Source organism: Protopterus annectens, chromosome 2.part0, assembly GCF_019279795.1.
Source record: "Protopterus annectens isolate FY-2018-M chromosome 2.part0, PAN1.0, whole genome shotgun sequence".
Lineage (NCBI taxonomy): Eukaryota > Metazoa > Chordata > Ceratodontiformes > Protopteridae > Protopterus > Protopterus annectens.
The window spans coordinates 1,226,038,377-1,226,062,751 of NC_056728.1; the positions used below are offsets into that span (position 1 = coordinate 1,226,038,377).

Below are 24,375 nucleotides of genomic sequence, written 5' to 3' on the forward strand. Positions count from 1 at the left end.
CTCTCCTGATAGTGTTACTTTAATAGAAACATGGCTAAAACCTGACATCAACAGTAAAGAAATCACTCCCCAGGCTACAATATCTTACGGAATGACAGAATAAACAAAAAAGGGGGAGGTGTAGCTATCTTATATAAAGACCACCTACTGCTTGACCTCCTTGACTCCACCATTCCTAATACTGCAATTGCTAAAATAATTCTAGCTAAATTAACCATTAACACCAGTAAACACCTTAATATAATTGGTGGATACACCCCACCAGGTAATAACACTCCCGCACTTGAAAACTTCCTACAATGATGTTCCACATCTCTTCCCCAAGAGACCATCCTCATAGGAGACTTTAACACTGATTGGCTCCTCTGTTCCTCACCAACTCCCAAAACACACATTAACCTGTATGGCTTTGCCCAAGTCATCACATCTTTCACCAGGACCGACAAAACCTCTAAATGGAAATCCATAATAGACTCGATTCTAGTCAACACTCCCCACCTAGCATGCCATTCAGGCTGCCTCCTTGATAATCTGAGTGACCATTGTCCAACTTTTCTCCTATGACACCGCAACCATCCAATACATCAAACTTCCTTCCAAACAATTAGGAACAAAAAGAATTTCAATCCCAATAATTTTATCGCTGCCCTTAGTAATTGTTACTATTAACATCTTAGACAACTGCCCTTGGATGAGGCAGTACTCTCCTTTAACAACTCCTTCCTTGATATTCTCAACACCCATGCACCGTCAAGAAACATCAGAGTTAAATCAAATTGCACACCCTGGTTAACTAAGGAAACTAGATCCCTAATCAAAGCCAGGGATAAGGCCTGGTTACATTTCCATAAGAACAAAACAACACTACTAAACAAGATTTCCTTGAACTTCAAAATAAAGTTAAAACACTCATTCAAAGCTGACAAATCCAGCTACTACCATAACAGCCAAACCAGACATCAGAATAATCCACAAAAGTTCGGGGCTGCAATTAATAGCCTATTGCCACCAGGTAAAAACATCACCCCACTCCAAACACATACTACCAACCACTTCAATTTAAATCCAGTCCCCGTCCATTACATCAGAAAGCTGCTGAAAAAAATTAAAATTAACCACTTTAGCAACTGACAGCCTCCCTGCAGAATATCTATAAATTGCAGCTAGCTATCTCCTACCCAATAACCATACTCATTAATAGATTAATAATTGAAGCATATGTCCCCAATATCTGGAAAATCTCAAACATTCTACCACTACACAAAGGCGGTAGCTCTTGTGAACTTACTAACTATTGCCCCTCCCTAAAATCCTGGAAAGAGTTGTATATGCCCAACTCATGGAATACCTCCTCTCACACAACCTCCTATCCCATACCCAACATGGTTTTCGTCCTGCACATAGTACCACAACAGCCCTACTGTCCTTTACAAACATAGTTAACCAACATAGAAGCAACTCTAAATTTGTATCAGCCATATTCCTTGACCTGTCAAAGGCCTTTGACATAGTCAACCACAGTAAACTCATTAGAGTCCTTTCCTCTCACAACCTCAACTATACTGCTCTTTCCTGGTTTCAAAGCTACTTAACAGACTGTCAAGAACCAGTCCATTGGCAACAATCCCTCTCTCCCCTCCTCCCAGTCACCTTAGGTTTCCACAAGGCTCCATCCTTCGACCCGTTTTATTTTCTCTCTTCACCAATCTACTTCACTCCACCAGTCCCCAGGCCAGAGTAATTCAATATGCTGATGACTCTACTTTAATCTGCTCAGCCTCTTCCCTCAATGAACTTCAAACCATTCCCCAAGACAGCTTCTTATCTGTAGAAGCTTGGTTAACCAATTCCCAGTTTATACTAAATCCTAATAAAGCAAACCTTCTTGCTTTTCTATCCCACTAGAAATCCCTCTTTCCCTGCTACCTTCCACGTCTTCTCTAAAAACAAAATCAAGATCACTCCAACTGCCAACACTAAACTTCTAGTGGTTGTAATTGACAATAACCTGAAATTCGATCTCCATATAGACCAAACCATCAAAAAATGCACCAGAAACTTGGACTCCTACATAAAAATAACCAATTTCTTACAAGTACTACAAAAGCTACCATTGACAAGACACATCTTCTATCAACACTCCTATATGCATGCTCAATCTTAGCAAACCTCCGTAAAGCAGACCCTGCCAAACTTGAAGCATGTTACAACAAAATCTCCAAATTTGCCACCAATGCTTCTTACAAGTGTCATCTTTGTTTATCACTAAAACAGGCCAATTGGCTTGAACTCCCACAGCTCCTACGCTTCAAACAGCTAACGTTAGCCCATAAAATTATGCACCACCCTGAAAACACCCCAGCCCTCAAAGACTTCACTCAAACTTACTCTACCTCAAGATCCCTTCGCTCTAACAAAAATCTTCTCCTTCAAGTCACAAAACCAAAAAAACTTAGCAGGAGAATCCCTTTTCTCCAACTGCACTTCCAAGCTTTGGAACTGCCTACCAAACTCACTAGTTACCATTTCCTCAACAATACACTTTAAAAATCTCCTAAAAACCCACCTTATTAACTCTGGCTTTGTTCCTGCAACTCCCCAGAATAGTCCACTCTCTTATCTCACGCTGCTCCTTAATATCCCTTCTAACCTTCCATGCTCAGCTGTATCTGATCTTCACTATAAACTTGGAAATGACTGTTCATAATGCTACGTACATAATTGTGATTATCACCACAAATGTCTAACTTGATGTTTCCTTATCTTAAATGTTGGCATTGTTCAATCCTCAGTATGCTAAATGTAACTCAAATTCTTTCAGTGCATTTTATATACAACATTGTTATATTTCCTACTATTTTATTGTTATAATGTATTTTACATATATTACTTACATATGTTATATTTTCTACTGTTTCTACTGTTATGATGTACTTTACATATGTTACTTTACTACATTGGAGCTTTTCTCCCTGGGCCTCCACTGAAAAAGGACATATGTCCAGCTGGACTTTCCCGGTAAACAAATGGAAAATAAAATAAATAAATGGTAACTTCTGATCATTTTATTTTATTTATTTTATTTAACATTTGTTTACCGGGAAAGTCTGACTTGGAACAAAGACAATTTTCAGCGGAGGCCCAGGGAGAAACGATCCAAGCACATGCCTTTGTAATGGATCATGTAATTGATCATTGGTACATGAATTTTTCTTCTTGCTTTCCATTGTAGTTTTCTTTATCTGGGTCATGATTGAAAAGGATCAGCAGATCTACTTACTGACCTGGTAAATAAAACGTAAATTAAATAAATAAATAAAATAGCTTTAATGTCAGGTATGCGTCAGTTGAAACGATTTAAAAATTACAATAATCATCAATTTTCTGAATATTGGTTGCTAATATAATTTTTCTGGATGTGACAAATGGAGTACATAGCTTGTGAAGTACTCTCCATTTATTGAGATTCTTTGAAGTGGAGTAATGTTCTATACCTCTAATATTGCAGTTTAGGGTATTTAAATTTGCATTACATAACTCTGGTTTACTGTTAAATTTTTGGTTTGAAAAAGCCTCTACACAACATTTCAAAGAAAGCAACCCTTATACCTATACTTGCTGTTGTTGACAGCAAAGTACTCATTTCTTTTTCTATGTCATGTGGGTCATCAAAAATAATGTATTCATGTCAACATGCACTTGTATGTAGTCAAAGCTCCTATCATCTTTCATAGGTCTTGTTTCTGCCTCTGTCAAATCAATTGTATTCAATCCAGGCAAACCTTTACCTGCCCTGCTGGTGATGTGTCCTCTGCAAATGAAAGAATCAATATCTTTCAATAGGAAATCCCTCTGAGAAGAATATAATTTTCCTTTTCTCCTTAATTTCCTTAGCTGCATCTTAACACTGTTCTGAATTAATCCTGCCTATAGTAATGCACCAGGAATGCTATTCTGTGCTGCATACAAACTCTCTGAATCAGTTTTTTTCTTTATTACCTGCACTTTTTATAGTCTTGGATAACTTTCTAAAAGTCACACATCTAATAGTTTTCCGTAAGGAGAGTTTATTTTTCATCTCCTTCCCCTTGACATTCCAGTCTTATATCCTACCCCTACATGGATTCGTGTCAGAATGTAAAATAGTCTTAGTGTTTGGATTAGACAGATCTTCACTTCCCTTCTCTACTGAATTACTGTCACTTTTCTTGCATCTGTAGCCTGTCCAATATATTTTCTCATTACTGCCGTCATTCTGAATCTTGTCCACTAACTTCTCAACAATTTCATCTGTCCTATTATTTAAATCAATACTCTGGCATACAAAACCCAACCTTTTTTTTGAAAAAAAAAAAAAACTACTGGCACAAATATCACATTTCTTTCTATTTCACCAACAACTATGTCCTTATCCATGATGACATTGCTCAAAATTCCCAAATTGGAATGTTTTGTTTTCTTTTCCCTTTTTCACTCTTTACATTTTGAGGTCTAACATCCTGTTTTGGTCATTTGGTCATTTAACTTACTTAAGAGGCTATGAGCATTTGTTCTACATCAGAAAGGTGGTTAGGGTTAAATAGCAACAGCTAGACTGATTAGGTTTTCTGGAAGTAGGTATACCAGAATCACCACGCTCTATGTCTACTGCTCCTAAATCATATTCCTGTTCCCATTCCATAACATAAGTCACTAATGTGGGATGCCAGCCAGGTAAAGTACAGTTGTGTAGATAAACGTTCAATTATAGTAGATGTTCGAATGACCACTGCTGTAGTAGCCTAAGCTAGTATCAATTATATACTGCATAGGACACAATAGCTGTCCAGCTTCCAGAGCTTCGGGGTGATGAACACCTAAACCATTAATCAACTTGAGCTAAAATGATTAAAAATCAAGTCTGGCAGCCCAGTCTTTCAAGAGCCTTCATGTCAATAGAGCTAGGGAGGCTAAAGACTGAGAGGACAATGCTAGGAACAGAAAAAAATGCATGTCCACACCATGAAAAAAAAATAGAAAAAACACACAGGTATGGAGATAGCTGCAGCTACTACACAAGTGATTATTCAAACATCTGCTGTTATGGTAAATGTACTAGTATGTACACGCACTGCATCTATGAGGAAAAATGCAGGCAGTTAGAATAACAAGAAAGAGAACAAATGATAAGCAAGCAAAGCACCTCAGTTAGGTCACTACAGTTTATTTCTCATGTATCTGACAAAGATTACAAGTGAGCACAGGGCTTATATATTCTTGAAACATGTAGTCCTGCCTCCTTAGACATACACTGTGTCCTAATCTGATCATGCAGTTATTTTCAGAAGTACTGTTAAGACAGTTTTTTTAAAGAGTGCAGACGCAAACATTTCCTGCTTGGCTTTATCATATTTTCTGTTGGATTATAAACACCTAACCTTTATCCACAAATAAGAAGTTATGTACCTACCATAACGTTCCATGTTAGTTGTCTTCTCTCGCCTTCTTTCTTGCTTGATGGGTTCGGAGCCGATCCCTCGGCTCCGACTCGGCACTTGCTAAGCTCGAGAGTCACTTTTACCAGCTCGAGGCAGCCCCATATCCCATGATGCAAGGCGGTAAGTACCCAGATCTCATTTGATGACAAAGGGCAATAGCACCAAGCATAAAATATTTCCCAAAGGAAGAAAGAAAACTTACAGATGGAAGAAGGACCAGGTTGAATGGTCTTCAGCATAACAGTTTCTTATAACAAGGTCTGTCCAGGCCAGGGGGAAGGAGGGAGGGTCGCAAGAAAGAAGGCGAGAAGACAACTAACATGGAACGTTATGGTAGGTACATAACTTCTTAATGTTAAGTTGTCAATCTTGCCTTCATTCTTGCTTGATGGGACCGCGTCCCTAGCACCTCTATCCTGGGTGGCTCAATGGAACAAACTCTTGAGGACTGTAGAGCCAAAACTGGCTCTGTCCCTGGAGGCCAAGTCCAATTTGTAATGGGAAACAAAGTGTGAGGAGTGGCCCAAGTGGCGCTGCACAAATAGTGTCTAAAGGAAGTCTAGCTTGAAAAGCTGTAGAAGTAGCTAAGCTCCTAGTTGAATGTGCTTTAGGTTTTGAGCACAGCTGTTTTCCCCTGAGCAGATAAATTTCAGAGATGACCGAAGAAAGCCATCTAGACAAAGTCACTTTAGAAACAGGAAGGCCTTTTTATTATCCGCATAGGAAACAAAAAGTTGATCAGATTTTCTAAATTTTTGTTCTGTCCAAATAATATCTAAGTTGACGGTGGACATCAAGATAATGTAGCTTTTGTTCAGCTCTATCTGAATAGTTGGGGAAAAATACAGGGAGATCAATGGATTGATTCAAATTGTTCTTTGAAGCGACCTTAGGCAAAAAGGTTGGGTTAGTTCTCAAAGATACTCTGTCTTTGTGAAAAACCAAATAGGGGGGTCGAACCGAAAGAGCATGAAGTTCAGACACCCTCCTGGCCGATGTAATAGCCACTAGGAATAAAGTTTTCCAAGAAAGATATTTCAGGGAACAAGAAACAGCTGGCTCGAAGGTGGGAAGAATCAAGGATGTCAGCACTAAATTTAGATCCCACTGAGGAGGAGGATTCCTGATTGGAGGCTTTAGTAGGAAAATTCCTTTCAAGAAGGCCCCGCAGAGCCTATGGGACATAATATTATGATCTGCTATCCCGACATGAAAATTGGAAATAGCAGCCAATTGAACTCTGACTGTGGAAGAAGAGGAGCCTGCATGAAAAATCTCTGCTAAGAAGTCCAGGACTGCCTGAACAGGGGCAGTAAAAGGATCAATATTCTTGGCCTTAGCCCAATAAGAGAAACGCTTCCATTTGCTTGTGTAAATCCTCCTGGTAGAGGATTTTAGCGGTTACTATGATGTCTCTAACTGGGTTAGAGATCAAAGGAAGCCTGGCTAAGGAAGGAAGTGGAGCAACCATGCTGTGAGGTTGAGAGAAGGGATTGACCGGTGCAGCTGACCCGATTGGTGAATCAGAAGATCTGGCACTGGGTCCAGATGCCACGGCTGCACCAAAAGGTGATGATGGAGGAACGGGAACCAAACTTGTCGAGGCCAGTAAGGGGCAATGAGAATCAATTTGGCTCTCAAACGGTAGCTTTCTGGATAACCTGAGGGATCAGAGGAAATGGAGGGAAGGCATAAAGAAGTCCCTGGGGCCAATCCTAGGTCAGAGCGTCTCTGGGGGGGATGGGAGGCAGAAGAAGTCTGGACATTTGCTGTTTTGGGGAGTAGCAAAAGATCGCAACATGGACGACCCCATTCCAGAAAAATCTCTTCCGCTATAGATTGCTTGAGAGACCACTCGTGAGGCATGAGAATAGCTCTGCTCAATCTGTCCGCTACAATGTTGGTTTTCCCAGGGATATGCGTTGCTACCAGAAACCGATGAGAGGAGATCGCCCATTGCCATAGTCTGAGCGCTTCTCGACACAAGGGGTAGGACTTGGTTCCGCCCTGTTTGTTGATATACCAAACTACAGACATGTTGTCTGTGTGGACTGCAATTGTCCCTACGGGAAGAAAGTCGTTGAGGGCTTGCAACGTTAAAAGCACTGCTCTCATCTCCAGGACATTTATGTGCAGATGGTACTCGAACGGCTGCCACGTCCCATGAACCATCCTGCCCTGATAATGACCCCCCCACCCGATCAGGGAGGCATCCGTGGTGACAGTAGCTATCGGGGATGGGGGTACAAAGTACCTGCCTTGGTGAACCTGAGGAGATGTGATCCACCAAGCAAGATGCTCTTTGCATGTCTGTGTCACCAGAATCTGGTGACGCATTGGAAGTTGTTGGTATGACCATTGTGTGAACAGCATCCACTGAAGAAGGCGCATGTAGAATCGAGCCATGGGAAGAAGAGTAATGGCCGCAGCCATGAGACCTAATACCTTTAGAACCATTCTGGCCTGTACTTTCTTGTTGGCCAGAATGATCCTGACATGACTCTGAATGTCTGAAACTCTTTGATCTGTAAGGGTAGCTGACATCCGAACAGTGTTTAAGTTTGCGCCTATGAAGGTAATAGACTGGCAGGGCGATAAGGATGACTTTTCGAAGTTGATCGAGATGCCCAAATGAGAACAAAGGTTTATTGTGTAATCCCTGGCTTGTATAAGCTGATGCCTGGTGGTGGCTGACAGGAGCCAGTCGTCGAGATAACGGAAACACCTGGAATCCTTGACGTCTCAGGTGAGCCGTGACCACTGCCATGCATTTGGTGAACACTCTGGGGCTGTAGTGAGACCAAAGGGCAGGGCTCTGAACTGGAAATGACTGGACCCCAGCCGAAAGCGGAGAAATCTCCTGGAGCGTCTGTGAATTTTGATGTGATAGTACGCATCCTGAAGATCTATTGAGCACATCCAGTTGTCCTTCTGTAAGAAGGGCAGAATTGACTGAAGAGTGACCATTCGAATCTTGTCTTCCTGACAGACTTGTTGAGACTGCTGAGATCCAATATTGGTCTCCAGTCTCCGTCTTTTGGGGACCAAAAGAACCTTGAGTAGATTCCGCGCTCTGAATGGTCTGTTGTAACTGGCTGAATGGCTCTTTTTTGCAGTAGTTTTGAGACTTCTAACTCTGCAATTTCCCTTAGACCAGGTGGTACATCTGGAAGGGAATTTGAGGGGAAAGGACTTTCCTCGAAAGGAATTATGTAACCCTTGGATATGATCGACTGTACCCATCTGTCTTGAGTGAGGGAATGCCAGGCTTCTGGGTACAGTGATAATCTTCCCGCGACTGCCTCCAAGGAGGGACAGCCGGGCAACATCTCAGGGATGCTGAAAGGGCTTGTCAGAGAGAGGCTCTCTGTTTCCCTGGTTTTTCGGACCCCCTCTGCCTCTAGAGCGGCGTCTGTTGTTGTTACCCCCTCTGCCTCTAGGGGTAAACTGACCACGTGAATCCGGCGTGACTCCTTGGGATTTACGGAACCACATTTTCCCACCTTTCTGTCCTTTGGGATAAGGTCTAGAAGGGGTGGAAAAACGGACTCCTACAGCAGAAAGAGTCTTGCCGTCCTGTTCGCACCTGGTCAAAGTTTCCTTCACCTGAGGGCCAAACAAAGCTGACCCATCAAAGGGAGAATTTGTGAAGGACGCCTTAAAGGGATCAGCAAAATCACATAGCCGCATCCAGGCTTGGCGTCTAAGAGCCACACCTGTACCTGCGGCTCTACTCGCTCCATCAGCAGCATAAGATATTAGCCGCATGGAGGAGTTTGCAATGGAATTAAGGGTTCCTAGCTGCGAAGCAATCTTTTCTTGAGCTCCTGCAGCTGTAGGATCCTGTACTACTTCACCCAGCTCCTTAAGGATATCCCTCTGGAGTCTGGTGAAGTGACATAGGTAATTCAGCGAACGCATAGCAAAGGTCGCTGAGGAAAACATCCGCTTACCGTACCTATCCATGGTCCTAGAGTCCTTATTAGGAGGATGGACGGCACGGAAGGATCTGCAAGTTCCTTCTTGGTGGCCGCAGCCACCACCATGGCATCAGCGGGGACACCCTTAGTGAGGAATTGCTTGTCACCCAGGGCAGTGATAAATTTTGAAGGCCTCCTAGGGACTGGCTCTACAGAGTCAGGAGCTGCCCACGCCTTTCGGGCAATAACCTGCATAAGGGGTCGAAGGCGGAGACACCCAGGAGGTGGAGGGCCGAGATCCAAACGCCTCTAGGTATACTGACTCATCCTCAGAGGGATTGTTGGTGGGCCAGTTTCCCTCTGTTTAAGGAGTTCTAGGATGTCTGAGAAGGAGACATCCTCAGAGGGGATCTAGGGATCCCTCTGACTCATCAAAGTCAGTATCCGAGTGACAGACTCGGGAGTCTACATGTTTCCTCTTACAAGTCCTCTTCCTAGGAGGATCTCCCGAAACATCAGGAGAATCCTCGGAAGAGGGGAAATTCCCAATGGGGAAACCTGAGGCGGAGGATCTCTGGGTCCTGTAGCAAGAGAAGTGGCAGAGATGTCAACAGGTACTATAGAGGGAGGAGCTACGGGAACAGACTGCTGACTGATACCAGTGGCCAGCACACTCTTCATCACCTCGAATGCTCCCTCCCAGGCAGGTCCGAGAGAACCCGTTCAAGAACTAGGAACTCCAGGGACCACCGAAGGGAAGTCTCCGAGGCAGATGTCGGAGCCGAGCTCACCAAGGCCGAGGCTCCAAGGGGAAGAGCGGGTTCGGACAAGGGTCCGATGCCACTCACCCCTCGGAGGAGACCATGGAAGCCCGACCACCGAATCCCTCTAAGGAAGGTCTCAAGAGGAGATAAGAGTAGAGGCTGAAGGAACAGAAGGGGTATCTGTCCTCCAGCCGTAGCAGTAACCATTCCCGAAGACTCCAACTCCAAGCTCTGGGGTAGAGTTGAAGGAGGAACTGTAACGGGGTGTGGACCAACAGTCGTCTGTTGAGACGGACTATGTAACATTTGGGCCAGTACCTGTGACTTAAGTAATCTGCTGACCACTCTCTCTAGGTCATGGTCTTAAAGTCTGGATGACCTTGAAGATCGGCTCCGATGGCTCCGTTCGAAGGAGAGGTGAAGCCGAGCCGAAAGTATCGGCTCCAAGGAAGGAGACCTCGACCTCTTCCTGGAATGAGCCATCGGAACCGATACTATAGATCCTGTCGGAGCCGAAGACTTATCGGAGCCGACAGGAAGCCTCGATGCATCGGCTCCAGCCGGAGCCGATACAGCCACAAAAGTAACGGTGTCGGAGCCAATCGGAGCCGACACCGATGCCTGTGCCACATGGTGGTCGGAACCGATCGGAGCCGACACCGAAGTGGTCGATGCAGAATCGGCACCGATAGCCATCGGTGCCAAAGTCTTTGTTAAGCCAGAATCAGCTCCAGCCGGAGCCGATCTCGACTCGGAACGAGTCGGAGCCGAGGCCGCAGGCTTAGACACAGAAGCCTGGGCCTTGGAAGATTTGGCTGATTTTGATGGAGCCGACTTAGCCGGAGAGCCCTCCGGCTTAAGAAGGCCCCTAAGTATCAGCTTGTTTCGTCTTTCCTGCAGGACTCTCTGGCTGAAGGAATGACAAATAGCACAGGAGTCCTGCAGGTGAAGAGGCCCCAGGCAATACAGGCAAGAAGTGTGACCGTCTGTCAGAGACATCTTCTGACAGCACGAGTCACACTTCTTAAAACCTGACACCCTCTCCTTTGACATGGTGCTTCACAACACACACACACACACCAGTCAAGAATTAAATTAAACAAAATACCAAAAGGTATTACTATAAAAACAAACACACACACCCTAACAGGGAGGGGATGGGATGGGTAAAGTTTGACTAAAAAAAATTAGAAGAGACAGGGATTTTCTGTCAGAAAATCTAGATAATTAACTTAAAACTAAAAATTAAAGGGTTTTTAGCAAAAAGGGGCTTAAATATCAAAATAGTGAATCACTTACCAGGAGCTGGTAAAAGGAGGACCTCATAAGCGAAGCGGCAAACGAGATCTGGGTACTTACCGCCTTGCATCATGGGATATGGGGCTGCCTCGAGCTGGTAAAAGTGACTCTCGAGCTTAGCAAGTGCCGAGTCGGAGCCGAGGGATCGGCTCCGAACCCATCAAGCAAGAATGAAGGCGAGATTGACAACTTAACATCTCCTGCTTCAACCTGATAAAACTCCTGCTCTGAAACATCTAATACAACCATACACCTCCTCTAGAGCTCTCTGTTCCACTGACAAACTTCTTTTAGAAACCACTAAAGCTATCAACTCAGCTGGTGAATCTCTCTTCTCATACATCATTCCTAAAATATGGAATAAACTGCCTGACTATTTCCTCTAATGACTCCATAGCACAATTCAAAAAACTTCTCACTGCTCGCTTAGTAAACACCTGGCTTTGCCCTTGTAACCCTCCTGGATAACTCAGTTCTGTATACTTAACCCATCTCCTTAGTTAGTACTAGTGTACTACATTTGCTTATCTCATTTCTATTATAACTTCTCTTCCTCTTATATATCTGTAAATACTCACATATCTCATGTTGATACTGTAACCTCTGAATTACTGTAATGCTGTTTGTACTATTGCTGAATTTGTATGTCATTATTATTTCCTTTTATTATTGATCATTTTTAGCTTTTACGATATATGTCATTGGTCATTTTTAGCTTTTAAATAGTATGTCTTTGTTATTGTTGGTGCTTTTCTCCCCGGGCCTCTGCTGAAAAAGGACATGTGTCCAGTCAGGCTTTCCCGGTAAACAAATGTAAAATAAATAAATACATACATACATATAAATTGTCTAATCTTTCTAATAAGAAAGACTATTTATTGTTGCTACAGCTGTAGTTAACACTTACATTATTATTGCTGCTGAATGATTCAGACTTAATAAAAGTTTGCAACTTACAAAGTAATGTTGTTGTATCTTTCGGCTTTTCCCGGTTAGGGGTCGCCACAGCGGAACTCCGGTCTGCTAATGACTGGCAGTAGATTTTTACATACTGAGTTGCCAGCCCTGATGTACAACCTTCAACGATGGTACGCCCATTCACGCATGTCTCCACACAGAAGACGCTTTAGCTGAGAATCGAACAGGACAACGTCATACTGTTAGGCGACAACGCTACCGCAGCACCACCACCGCAGTTAACTTACAAAGTAATACAAAAGCTTAATAAAAACGTCATATAAAATCTGCAGCACGTATATGCAAGGCACATCTGCTCCCATCCTTCATTCTACAGATAACGTAAGAAACACAATAATATAGATTTTGTTATTCTTTGATATTTGTAACATATATGTACATTTTACATAACATGTATTTCACATTTCCTTTTATTCTTTACACATATAGTTTAGGAATGTTTTGATAGAAATGGATAATTACTGATTAATACATGTTTATGAAACTTCTAATAGAAGAGCCATTCCCCTGCTGTTACAATACATCAGAGTGTGTCAGTGTGTGACCCTTATTTCAGTCTGCTGTGACCTTTTCATGCTATTTTTATTTCTAATAGCAAGCTGAGCTGACAGTTCTTAGAACCGCTGAGAAGTCTCACAGCTGGTTTACATCTGACATCTGACTATTAGAAGAATTATTTTAAACATATATATTTATTGATATTGGTATTGATAATTATGCCTTGATAAAGAGAGGAATTGTTTATAAGCATTATCTTATCTTGGCTGATGCCCTTTTGTCCAGGCATTGCATTTACTTGCAGCATTTTATTATTTCTATTAATTTCTGTTATGTTCTCAGTCACTGACATTCATAAAAAAGATTATTCACACATGCTGCTCAAGGAAGATTTTGTAAGCTGGTGTCTCAAAGTTGTTTGAGATCCCACTGCTGTAACAGTAAATGTATTTACACATCTGTACTATGTCCATCATCATGTTCACTGCTGCAGTAGCCTAAGCTAAATGGCTAATTACCATAGCTTAAAAGAACTAGGAGGAGGAAAGAGAAGTATTCAGAAGCCCCAGAAGAATGGTCCAATCAAAGCTTGCCCTAGATCTGAAGAAGGCATCTGGTATATAGTTCTTTGTAAAAGTATGCACAGAGGTTAACATTGATGCTTCTAGAATACTTCTAGAATGCAACCCTTTTCAAAAAGCCATAGATGAAGAAAAAGCCCTGGTACAATGAGCCATGACCCTGACTGGAATAGTTTTGCTGTGGGCGAAATACCAAAAGGTATCAGCCTAAGAAAACCTTTTGGAAATAGTCTGCTTTTAGATAGGTTGCCCTTTCTTCTTAGCTTCATAAGAAATGAACAACTGATCATACATTTTGAAAGATAGTACCTGAGCTGTCTGTGGACATCCAAGGTATAAGTGTCCTTTCAACCTCATTTTTAGGTTCTGGAAAAAATACAGGGAGATAAACAGAGTGGCTTAGGAAAAACTCAGATAACACTTTAGTCATAAAAGAAAGATTAGTTTTCAAACAAGCCCGATCTACCATAGAGAACTTGCATCTCAAATACTGTTTTGCAGAGGTCAGAGCAATGGGTAAGAGTACTTTCCACATCAAGAATCTCAAGTAAGTCTGATGAGCTGGTTCAAATGGAGTAATTGTTAGTTTTTGTATCATATAATTAAGATTCCAAGAAGAAGCCACTGGTTTTCTGGGAGACTTCTTATGCAGAACCCCTTTCAAAAACTTATTGATGTGAGACTACATTGAAAGTGGGGGATCTGTGGGCAGACATGCTGAAATGTCCAACAAATGAACCTTGATGGAGGAGTAAGACAGGCCACAGGGTAGTAACTGACACAAATACTGTAAAACCCAAGAAACACTAGCCCTGAGTGGGTGCTGGTTCTTTTGTTGCACCAACTAGAAAACCTTTTTCAATTACTAATATATGATTTTCTAGTAGCAGGCTTTCTTTCCTCCATCAATACCTGCAGCATGTACCTAAATGTTATTGCAGCCTTGTCATCTAGACAGTCATTTGCAGTTGTTTGAGTTCAGGATGTATCAAACATGCATGATCATGTGTGAGTAAATCCAGTCTGCCAGTAAGGTTGTGATAATTGCCCCTAGCCATTTCCAAAAGAAGGGAGAACCACTGTTGACTGGACCAGAAGGAATTCACCACAATGATCTTGAGGAGTCCTTTTGAATTTTCAGAAGTACCCTGGAAATCAGTGGAAAACCATACAGGAACATCCCCAGCCATAGGAAGGAAAAGGCATTTGTCTCCCAGGCCTTCTTGCATGGTGTCCTGGAACAGAACTTTGACAGATGATTGCTTAGAAAGGAGGAAAAAATATCTGCTTGAGATGTTGCCCACAGATGGATCAAATCTTGATTCAATTTACATTAATTAAGGTCTGTATTGGTCCTGCTCAGCTTGGCTGCAATGTAGTTTTGCTGTGATGGGATGAAAGATACGTATAGAGGGGGATTGAACTGTAAAGCTATATCCCATGCTAACACTGCTAGTATGTACAGGCGGTAAGATCTGGTTCCCCCTTTGCTTGTTCATGTAGCATATCACTGTGGTGTTTTCTGTAATCACGTGGAGATGTCCCTGTGATCACAAATAATTCAGAGATTTAAGAGCATTATAACAGCTAGCATCTCTTTTACGTTGACGTGTTTGGGTCTGTCTTTTTGTTCCAAAAACCCTTTATGTTTACGGTCATTGATACTGTTCCAGAAACAAAGACTTTTGACTGCTTATATTGGAGAAGGAGAGGAGAATGGGAGACCCGTACTTTGAGAAATTTGACGCCTCCACCACATAAGTTCCCTTTTACAAATCTTTAGACCAGAATTTGAAAATGTAATGGGTGTGATGTTGATGCTAGGACCACAGAGATTTCAGATATCACAGTACCTTTCTCATAGGTTCATAAGTAAGTACCAGGCTAGCTGCCCTTGTGGGCCATTTTAAGCCTAACCAATTTCCCTTTTTTTTCTCGAAATAACCTATCCCATTTGGTTATTTTTGTGCTTGAAATAAGCTATCCCATTTGGTTATAGATTGCTCTTATCCATCCTATGATCAATAATTATATATTACCCGAGAATAACTGAGATCATACCACAGAAAATTTGAGGGGACCCATGCATTTAGGAGCTGCCTCAGTCCACTAGTAACAGGGGGCAATCCTGGTTTAAATTTTCTGTTTTCCATCCATATATCTAAGTTGTCCTTGAACGTGGACAAGGATGAACTTTGTTTTATGTGAACAGGAAGTATGTTCCACAGCAGCAGTATCCTCTGCAAGAAATACCTGTCCTTTCAAACCATTCTGTTGATGTGGCAGAAGAGGTTTCGATTCCAAGGCTGAGTATTTCTTATGCCATTTGACTTGCGGATGTGAAATAAATCAATAATGGGTCGGAGGATGTCTTGTATGCCAGACACACATCACCTTTTAACAGTCTGTAGGATACCAAGTACTGTGATAGGGCTTTGATTGGTCTTTTAGGACATTTTGTGTAGGCCTTGTATCCTTTTAGTAAGGTATCTCTGTGGCATTCCAGTTGTTGCACATGTCTGAACAGATGCATGCCAAAGGGGGCATTATATTCAATGACTAGCCTAATGAGGGCTGAGTAAAGGGAGGAAATTACATCCCTAGAGCTAGAAACAATCCCTTTGTTTATAAGCTGTGCAATATAGAAGGACCTTCTTACAACAATACATGCATTGGTCAAAAGTAACTCATTGTCCACATATGTTCCCAAATCCCAAACAACTGGGTAATCTTTTAGGGGAGTACTGTCACGATGGTGGTTCCCTGGGTCAGCTGACTTTCCAAAAGAAAAAAATAATATGTTTTTTGGCATTTAGTTTCAGTCCATGATTTTGTCACCAGTTATCTACTTGGGACAAACCTTCCTGCAGGATGGCCAATTCATTTGGGGATTCAATGGCTGTTCCTAGCTTGCAGTTATCTGCAAACTTAGCCAGCCAGAGCCCTTTGGTATTGGCTTTTACTTCAAAAAAAGTAGATGCCAAACAGAAGAGGTCCCAGCACAGAACCCTGAGGACTCCACTGGTGACTGGTCTCTTTGTGGATGTAACTTCCCATATTTTGATTATCTGTGTCCTACCTGTGGGCCAGTTAGCAATCCAGCAAGTGACACAGAGGTTTATTCCCAGTTTATTTAGTTTTCCTACTATGCCTGTGTGGGGAATTGTGTCAAAAGCTTTTGTCAGGTTGAGGTACGTGGTGTGTACCATTCTACCTTCATCCATTGTTTTGGTAACCATTTCAAAAAATACACCAGGATGAGTAAGCATGACCTGCCCTTGACCAATCCAAACCAAGACGAGTCCAGTATCTGGAGGTTCCCTACATCCTAACAGATTAAGTCCGACTTTCCTTGGCTTTGCATATGAGGCTGCTCAGACTTATGGGTCTCTAATGGCCTGAGTCTGTGGAAGGTTTTCCGTTATGCGGGGAAAGACTGTAGCTGTTCTTCATTCACTTGATACAAAACCTTTATGGCAGGTGAGACTGAACAGTGCTGTTATGGGTGTTGGTAAACTGTGCTTCATGCTATTTAAGATGCATCCAAGGATACTGATGCGGTATTTTTAGCTTTTGATAGCACTTTCAGGGCTTTGTCTTCTGTGACAGCTGGAGGTGAGCCAGTTTCAGGTATTTCTTTTTTTTTTTTAAATATTGTTATTCATTTCCAAAAACAAGAAAACATGAATGCAGGTTATTTATGACAATGAAGTATTTACAAATTATTTAAAAAGGTAGGCTAAAACCTCTAAACAGATATCAAACATTAAAACCAAAATAAAGTATTTACAAGGGTGTCTATTGTTGACATATAATTGACTTTCTATACAATTGTTTCCTGATTATAATCTGCTGCAGTCATTATTCTCCAGTATTTCAGTTACTTTTTGCCATGCTACGTATAATGATGTAGTTCTTTCAGTTCTTCCTTTAATAGTGTTCATTTCCAATTGCGATACTGCTGACACCATATTCATGAATTGCTTAAAAGTTGGAGAAGCTTTGGATTTCCAGTTTGATGTAATGTTCTTCCTTACAATAGCTAGGAGAGTCCATAAGATTACATATTTTGTTCTTGGCACACAGTTGGGTACAGGTGCATTAAACAAAATAATAGATTTGGAAATCTGGAATTTATCATTGAATACCATTTGCAGAAAATAATTTATTTTATCCCAATATGGTTTAATCAAATAGCATTCGTAGAACATATGTTGCCAGTCTGCTTTTATTGATAAATCACATCTCCAGCAGCCAATATTTTTCTTAAACATAAGTTCCATTTTATGAGGGGATACATAAGATCTGTGTATGAATTGCCATGTAAAAAGTCTCCAATGTAATGAAAGTGATGTCTGCTTTGGAGAGAGACGAATTAGTTTTTCATCTCTGTCATTTGGCACATGTCCATTAACTGATCTATAATAATTCCATATTTTGTCATTATTATGCATTTTTATTTTTTTGTTTGTTTTATAAATAGATGATACGTATCCCTTTCCAGTAATGGGTTGATTCGTTAGTAATATTATATGTTCTATAAGGTTAGGAACATTTTGTCTTATTGATGGTTGCATTGTTTCTTGTTTGCTTAATATATACTGTCTTAATTCTTGTACATGTAACCACAAACTATCTTCCATATTTAATTTCTGTTTAATCTGGTCTATTGTCAGAGGTTTTCCAGAGTTTAGCAATTGATGCCAATATATTAATCCCTTTTCTTTAAGCATGTTGACTACTTCCATATTAAATGTTATTATATTACCTTGTGTGTACACTACTGGATATAAAAGAAATGACCATGCTTTAATATCAGGATTGCTATTAATAAGATTTTGGAAAATTTTTAATGTACAAGTAATGTATTTGGTACTTATATTTTTATTCTTATGTATCATCATATATTCCTTCATCAGCCATAGAAAATTGTTTGGTATGAAATCTGTATACTTATTTGCTACTACAAATTCTGATTTAACCAGATTCTCTCATGAACTAGCTTCCATTTTGATGTATATTCTGTATTTAGCCATAATGATATTGTTTTAATAATGGATGAATGCAAATATATTTCTATGTCTGGTAAACCTATGCCACCTATATCCCAGTCATCTAGATGATACTTCATAGCTATCCTTGGTTTTTTTGGATACCATAGGAATCTTACCATTAAATCATTTAATTGTTTTAGGTGCGATTTAGCTGGTGGCAAAGAACAAGCTTGTATGACATAAAGAATTTTTGGAAATATGATCATTTTAATTATATAAAGCCTTTCTTCCATTGAAAAGAAGAATTTATTCCTTCTTTGTATTAGATTTTTAATATTATTTAAGGTCTCTTTATAATTTGTTTCAATTGTAGTATCTAGATTGTTAGTTATTATAATTCCCAAGTATTTAATTATATTATCGGTAGAGATATATTTATGGTATTTTTTATTTAGATCTTTTTTATTAGTATTTATAAGCAATACATTTGTTTTGTTCTCATTAAATTTAAAACTTGAAAAGTTTTGAAAGTTTTGAATTGAGTCCCATAATGCTTTTAAACTGCTATTATTATTTTTTAAGGTAATTAAAATATCATCAGCAAGAAGTTGAATTTTAAGCTCTAGGCTGTTGTCTAGTTGTATTCCTTCAATATTTTTATCCATACGTATATTATTTGCTAAGGGTTCAATGACTAGCGCAAACAATAACGGAGAAAAAGGGCAGCCTTGTTTTGTGCCCTTAGTTATTTTAATAGATTTAGACAGACAAGATCCCAGTTTTATATAAGCCAATGATTTTTCATATAATGATTTTATTAACAAAGTGAAGTTGTTTGAGAAGCCATATTCTTCTAAAACTAACCACAGATAATCCCAGTTCACTGAATCAAATGCTATTTATGTCTAAGCTAATAACATTCATTTTGTTTTTTGTGACATTTATATAATCAATTAAGGAAAGAATTATTTTAATGTTGTCATAAGTGTTCCTATCTTTTATAAAACCTGTTTGATCCTCCTCTATCAAAAGTGGTAGTAATTGTTTTATTCGAGCAGCATGTATTGCCATAAAAATGTTATAATCTATATTAAGAAGTGAAATGGGTCTGTATGATAAACATTCACTGGGATCTTTATTTTGTTTCAGAATTGGTGATATTAATGTGTACTTCCAAGAAGGAGGAATGTCTTTATCATTTTTAACTGATGTAAAGACATTCAATAACAACAGCAAAGCCTCATTTGATAGTAATTTAAACATTTCTGGGGTGATATGATCTATACCTGGAGCTTTGTTTAATTTTAGCTTATTTACTTCAGCTTTAAGTTCTGTCATTGTTATTTGTTTATCTATTAGTTGTACCTGCTCCTGTAATAACCTAACTTTAACATTGTTTTTGAGAAAAGCTTTCAATACTGAATGTGTTTCTGTTTTCTCATTTTGATTATTAAGTTTATGAAAAAATAGCCTAAAAACTTCTAGTATTTCTTCTAAATCAGATACTTTCTTTTTGGTTTCTATATTATGTATTTCCTTGATTTGATTTGTTTTAATAATCTTTTTAGTCCTATTTGCTATTCTTCATTGGTTTTTAGGGTTCATTGAATAGTAACATAGTTTAATTTTTTCTAAGTTGATCATTGTTTTGTGGTGTAGCGTCTCTGAGTATTTTTTATTAGTATTTTCTAGTTCTTTTATTAAGTTGGTGTTTCCATTTTGAATATAAAGCTTTAAATTATCTACTTTCGACTGTAATTCCATTAATTCCTTATTCCACTGTTTTTGTTTATTTTTATACCATCCCACCGCTCTTCCATATAGGTATGCTTTCAATGCATCCCATATATATATTTCAGATACATCTTTTGTAAGATTGATATCTAGGAATGTTTGTGTCTCTTTAATATAAAATTCCTTAAAATCTTTGAGATTTGTTATGTAAGATGGTATTCTTGTTACTGATATCCTTCTTTTGAAACATAAGTCTATCTCAAATGTTATGGTGTTATGGTCCGAAAATGGGCATGAAATTGTCTTGACTTTATTTAATTTAGAGGTTAAATCCTTTGTTATGTACACTCTATCTATTCTAGAGTATGTATTATGTCTATGGGAAAAATGTGTAAAGAATAGTGAATCTGGGATAGCATACTCATTTATGTCAACTATATTAAAAGTTTCAACAAACTCAGATAACAACTTTGTTAAAGGTGATCTCTTACGTGTAGTTTTAGTATTTGTGTCAGTTTCTTTTATAATGCAATTGAAATCTCCAGCTATGATTAAATTGCCTTTGGTATATTGTACAATGTCTTCTAAGTGTTGTTTGGCCACTCTAACACCTAGTCCTGGTATCCAATAAATATTCACTAATGTATATATCATTTCATTGATAGATATTGTCACTAGACAAAACATTCCTGAGTTGTCATGGAACGTGTTTATGATTTTAGGCATTAAAGTAGTGTTTTTCCACAAAATTGCTACTCCCCTTCGCTTCTGATTATAGGTGGAACTTACTAGTATTGTATAATTTTTATTGTTTATTTTATTTATGTCTTCCTGTGTAAGGTGTGTTTCCTGTAAAAATACTAGTTGTGCTTCACATAGCTTTAAATATCGATAAAGACTTCCCCTTTTGCAGCTATTTAAACCATTTACATTAAGAGATATACATTTTGCAATTGGATTTATATTAGCTTTGCTTTTATCCATATTCATATACTCGTAACAATGTGTAGATGTGTGTACATGAAGAGAATGACTTGTTCTTTCTTCTTCCAACAGTATTACAATAGATTATAGACACCCAATAAAAGTAAATTACAAGATCATAACTGAGAACAATATAAGATAAACAACCACCAAACCCCTCCATGAGAAAAAACATCTCATCCTTGAATGATCTAATCATTCAAGCGATCTCTCTAAGTCTGCATTTCAGCATCCTCCCCCGGCCCCGCCATATGGTAGTTTTAAGTATACATGTATCTGTCTTTACAGATTACTTAAATACAGTCTTTATCTATTTTTAATATTTTATAAAACACTAAGGCAACACAACTATACATAGATTTAATACTTAACTATTTGGTTTTGTTTAAATTGTAAAGGAAAATCTTTTATTTTAATATATCTTTTGTGCAGCAATAATGGTTATGCATCTTAAAAATAATATGCTTGCTGTCTATCTCCCTTATAGTGTGAGTGGCATTCATAGGTATCAAATTTATTGTAATGGTCTACCTATATATACATATACATACATACACATACACACACACATATATATATATATATATATATATATATATATATATATATATATATATATACACACACACATACATACATACACACATATATGCATACATACATAAAAAAAAAAGAATGTTAAGCATTATATGCATCAGTTAATCATGCCACAAGTTGATTAAATTAGAAAGTATCCGTAACAATGAATATAACGTTACATTTGTATTGTAATTTATCAGTAATCTTATAGTTTTCTTTTAATTCAAAAAGTCATATTTTAGTGGTATGAATGCTACTAATTTGTTTTTGGCATTGGTATTATATAGTTTAAGACTATATTTCTTAGCAATTCCTATATAATTGTTAGTGCCACTGGCATATTTCATTGCTAGTGTACCACATATGTCATATGTCAAATAGCAACTCATACTCCTTATGATATTACAGGATTTATCTGCAGCGTTATAACTGTAAGGTTGGAAAATATGAGAAGCAAAGTAGGCTTTAAATATGCTATAACACAATTGTTTGGTACTTATTACTGTCAACTCTTCTACATACACAGGAAAAGATAACCTTATATGACCATCAACCATTTTCCTTCATTTTTCTCTTCATCCTTCTATTCTCCATTTTTAATAAATATTTGTTTCTATTGTGGCTTCTTTGAATTTAGTGAGGGTACTCCATATCATATTATAGATAATATACAACGTTCAAACAGAGAACATGCCCAATATAGAGACATATTCTCAACTCAAGTGGTCCACACCATATATTTATAACACTGCAGTCAGAAATATACTAATGAATATGCAATAACTAGCAGCTTTGCAGCATGTGTGTGTCTCTAACAAGTACATACCTATAGGATATTAAAAAGAATAGATAGCACGCTCTTGTTTCATAATTAACAAATGCACACAGCCTGGTATTTACTTTCACAGACAGAAATTAGACCTGTTACTTATATGCATATCAGGTACCAACAGCAATATGTTAGTAAATGCCTATGCTATTCAAATCATATTTTAAATTTTAATGCTGATTGATATGAGATGTAGCTGACAACGGCTTTAGCGTTTATGATGTTATATAATATATATTCAGTATTATAAGTAAAAGTATGTTGCATGTCTATTTGCAATCTAAGGTTCAAGGCTGATCAATTTAGACATACAAGACAATCTCTTTAGCCTTGTTTATATAATGGGAGTTACTGTGTCTCTACACAACCATTCATTTTCAGTGAGGATGTTCAATATTAATATAACTTGCTTTTAATAAAAGCATACTTATAATTCAGCAGTTCTTTTATATATATATATATATATAAAACAATATCATAAGCAAGTCTGAGATTTTTTTCTTGCTCATTACTGCTTAATGATTGTGCTACTTGAACAATTTAATATTTACTGAGTATCTTGATAATTAAACACCAATAAACTTTAAAGTACGGAAAACACAGGAACAAATTGATGGTGTCCTGGGGTTTATTCAACGCTCCAAATTTACAGAAATAGCAGCAAAAACAGTGGTCACAATACACATCCACATGAACGCTTTTAACAATCCATTGCGTTTTCGTTTACAAAATGCACACTTCCTCAGATGAATGATCTTGTAAATGAAAACGCAATGGATTGTTAAAAGCGTTCATGTGGATGTGTATTGTGACCACTGTTTTTGCTGCTATTTCTGTAAATTTGGAGCGTTGAATAAACCCCAGGACACCATCAATTTGTTCCTGTGTTTTCCGTACTTTAAAGTTTATTGGTGCTTTTACCACTTTGGCGTATCTGGTTATTGATAATTAAACAGCAACTCCTTTTTACCCTTAAAATGCCTAATAACACATAGCTACATTCATGAACCTTAATTGACTTACTATCCTTAAGGTTGAGTACACTAGCTGCAGTGTGTTTACAAATATGTTATATAGTTCCAGTCAAGGACTTAAATATATTAAATTTTTATAAAATTAAGTTAAATTATAGTAATTTACGTGGGTGATCTTATCAGAAAAGATTATAGTAAAGTCTGTATGTGCTAACTATTCATACAGTTTCTTCCAAATGATATACTTCTTTTTAAGCTTTGTGTGCTGTTTATGTGTACAATTCAAAATGAATAACAAATATTACAATATAATAAAACGTCATGTATGTGTTGATACCTTCTAAATTCATTAGGTACTTCAGTGTACTTTTAATATTTGTTAAAACTGTAAAAGCACTTTGCCATCTCATAAACAGAGTGCTGGTTACTTTAAGTAGCTTAGGAGCTGACACCACACCCATACTGTCTTGTTTTAGTGCTGACATCACTCATGACTGTTTACTTTCATTTTGTGTTGTTAGAAGGTTTAACACACTGTAATGGATTCTAACTGAAGAACCTTCATTCAGGGGTGGTAAAATAAGAGTTCCCAGCTCGTGACCATGGCGGGAAGACAAAAACAAAGTAAGTGAAGTTTTTAGGGCTTTTTTTAAACTGAACACCAGCTCATTAAACTTCTATTAGTTTTCTTAACATTAAGGGCAGATATACAAGCCAAACAGTTGTTTGTTAGTCAAAAAGCACTTTTAGCATCAAAGAATAGA

The 24,375-nt window shown here is 38.5% G+C and overlaps 1 protein-coding gene across 3 annotated transcripts in view; it reads right to left on the reverse strand.

Annotated features, from left to right (window-relative positions):
• The window catches only part of GABRA4 (gamma-aminobutyric acid type A receptor subunit alpha4), a 1,254,879-nt gene that overhangs the window by 378,057 nt on the left and 852,447 nt on the right, over positions 1-24,375 (reverse strand). The window lies entirely within an intron of this gene.